The sequence below is a fragment of the Dipodomys merriami genome, unplaced genomic scaffold, assembly GCF_024711535.1.
Source record: "Dipodomys merriami isolate MVZ:Mamm:240054 unplaced genomic scaffold, mDipMer1.0.p SCAF_66, whole genome shotgun sequence".
NCBI classification, from domain to species: Eukaryota; Metazoa; Chordata; class Mammalia; order Rodentia; family Heteromyidae; genus Dipodomys; species Dipodomys merriami.
In genome coordinates this window covers 854,778-858,592 of record NW_027206246.1, presented here as the reverse complement: position 1 = coordinate 858,592, position 3,815 = coordinate 854,778, and positions in this window count along the sequence as shown.

Below are 3,815 nucleotides of genomic sequence, written 5' to 3'. Positions count from 1 at the left end.
CCACACCATAAAATTCACCCTCACCCGAACCCTCACACTCACCAGAAACTTACCCTAGTCCTCACCCTAATCCTTCCCCTCACCGTCACTCTAACCCTAACATTAACCCTAATTCTCACCCTAACTCTAACCCTCACACTCACCCTTACCCTCACCCTAACCCTATAACTAACCCTCACCCTAACCCTAAACCTAACCCTAACCCTACACCTCAACATAACCCTCACCCTCAACCTAATCCTAACGGTAACTCTAACCCTCACCCTAACCCTAAACCTAAGCCTAAAGCTATCCCTAACCTACACCATCAACCTAACACTCACTCTAACCCTTACCCATACCAAAACCCTAACCCTCACCCTAAACCTAAACCTCACCCTAACCCTAACCCTCCCCCTAAACCTAAGCCTAACGCTCCCCCTCATACTAACCCTAACCCTCAACTTAACCCTCACCCTAACCCTCACCCTAACCTTAAAGCTAACCCTAACTTTCACACTCACCCTAACCCTCACCCTAACCCTTACCCTCACAATAACCCTTTTCCTAACCCTAAACCTCACACTAAACCTAACCCTCACCCTAACACTAACCCTAACCCTAACCCTACCCCTCAACATAAACCTAACCCTCACCCTCACCCTAACCCTAACCGTAAAACTAACCCTCCCCCTAACTCTAACCTAAACCCTAATGCTATCCCTAAACCTCACGCTCACCCTAACCCTCACTCTAACCATTACCCTCACCCTAACTCTAACCCTAACACTGAAACTAAACCTCATCCTAACCCTCACCCTAACCCTAAACCTAAACCTAACAATAACCCTAACCCTCACCCTAAACCTAACCCCAACCCTAACACTACAGTCACCCTAACACTGACCCTAAACTTTTCCCTTACCCTAATCCTAACGCTAACACTAATCCTAACCCTTACTCTAACCGAAACCCTCACCCTAAACGTAACCCTCAGCCAAACTCTCTTCCTAACCCTAACCCTAACCCTCAACCTAACCTTAACTCTAACCCTCAACCTATCCCTCACCCTAACCCTAAACCTCACCCTCACCCTCACACTCACCCTCTCCTTCACCCTAACTCTAACCCTAACCCTAACCCTCACCCTCACCCTAACGCCAACCCTATCCCTAACCCTCAAGCTAACACTAACCCTCACCCTTACCCTAACCCAACCCTCACCCTAACGCTAACCCTAACCCTAATGATATCCCTAAACCTCACCCTCACCCTAACCGTAGCACTAACACGAAACCTTACCCTAACCCTCACCGTAACCCTAACCCTACCCCTCACCCTGCCCGTCATTCTAACCCTAACCCTCACCCAAACCCTAACCTTCACCTTCACCCTAAACCTCACGTACGCTCTCGCTATCACCCTTAGCCTAACCCTAAAACTAACCCTAATCCTAACCCTCCCCCTAACCCTAAACTTCACTCTCACCCTCACACTTACCCTCAGCATAACCCTAACCCTAGCCCTAATCCTAAACCTAACCCTCACACTCACCCTCACCCTAACTCTAACCCTATCCCTAAAGCTGACTTTCACACTAACCCCAACCCTATCCCTAACCCTCAACCTAACCCTAACCCTCACTGTAACCCTCACCCTAACCCTCACCCTAACCCTAACCCTAACTCTAATGCTAACCCTAAACCTCACCCTCACCCTAACCACAACCATAACGCTAACCCTCAACCTAACCCTAACTCTAACCCTAATGCTAACCCTAAACATCACCCTAACACTAACTCTCATCCTAAAACTTAATCTCAACCTCACCCTCACCCTCATCCTAACCCTAACCCTAACCCTAACCCTCACCCTAACTCTCACACTAACCCTAACCCTAACCCTAACCCTCAGCCTAACCCTCACCCTAAACGTAACCCTAACCCTAATCCTCACCCTATCCTTAACCCTAACCCTAAACTTAACCCTCACCCTAACAATAATGCTAACCCTAACCCTCAACCTTACCCTAACCCTCGCCCTATCCCTTACCCTGACCATAACCCTATACCTCACCCTCACCCTAAGTCTCATGCTAAACCTTACGCTCACCCTAATCCTCACCTAAGCCCAACCCTAACCCTAACCTTAACCCTCACCCTAACCCCCACCCTAACCTTCACCCTAACCCTCACGCTAACCCTAACCCTCATTCTCACACTACCCCTCACCCTAACCCTTACACTCACACTAACACTAATCCGAACCCTAACCCTAACCGTCACCTTAACCCTTACTGTAAACCTCACCCTAAACCTAACCCTAACCCTAATCCTCACACTAACCATAACCCTAACCCTTTCCCCATCCTTCTCCCTAAACCTCACCCTAATATGAACCCTATCCCTAACCCTCATGCTAATGCTACCCCTAACCGGAACCCACAACCTTACCCTAACCCTCACAGACACCCTAACTCTCACCCTTACCATCATCCTCTGCTGAAACCTCACCCTCACCCTAAACCTCAACCTCACCCTAACTTTGAAAATAATCCAAACCCTCACACTAACCCTAACCCTCACATTCACCCTCACCCTCACACTCACCCTCAACATAACCCTAACCCTAACACTAACAATAACCCTCACCCTCACCCTCACATTCACCCTAACCCTAACCCTAACCCTAACACTGACCATAACCCTCACCCTCACCCTAATTCTAACTCTAACCTAACACTCACCCTAACCCTCACACTAACACTCACGATAATCCTAACCCTCACTATCACCCTAACCCTCACCCTAGTACTTACCTTCACCCTAACCCTAACCCTTACCCTCACACTAAACATATCCCTCACTGCAACTATAACCCTAAACCTAACCCTAATCCTAAAACTAACCCTCACACTTACCCTGACCCTAAGCCTAACCCGAACCCTCACCTTGAGCCTAACCCTCACCCTCAAACTAAACATCTCACTAACCCTAACCCTCACCCTTAAACTAACATTAACCCTCACCTAAACCTAACCCTCATCCTAACCTAAACCTAACCCTAACCCTCACCTTCACCCTAGCTCTCATTCTAACTGTAATCCTAACAATAAACGAATACCTAACCCTAAAGCTCAACCTAACACTAACGCTAACACTCAGCCTCACCCTAACCCGAAACTTCACCCTAACCCTCACCCTCACCCTCAACCTAAGCATTACCCTAAGCCTCACCCTCACCCTAACCCTCACTCTAAACCTTACCCTCATCCTAACCGTAACCCTAACCTTCACCCTCACCCTAACCCTAAACTTAACAATAACCCTAATCCTTAAAATAAACCTAAACCTCACCCTAACCCTAAACCTAACTCTCACCCTAACCCTGACCCTAACTGTAACCCTCACCATCACCCTCACCCTCAACCTAACCCTCACCCTCATCCTCAACCTAAACCTCACCCTCACCCTAAACATCACCCTAACCTTAACCCTCACCCTCATCTTAACCCTAACCCTAACCCTAACCCTCACCCTAAACTTACCCTAACCCTAACGATAATCCTAACCCTCACCCTTAACCTAAACCTCAACTTAACCCTTATCCTCACACTAACCCTAACCCTAACACTAATCCTAACCCTCACACTAACCCTAACCCTCCCCTTAACCCTAACAATACCCCTCACCCTAAAACTCACCCTAAACCTCACGCTAAAAATAACCCTCACGCTAAACTCATACCTAACCCTCACAATTACCCTAATGCTCACCATCACCCTAAAACTCAACCTAAACCTAACCCTCACCCTCACCCTAACCCTCACCCAAATC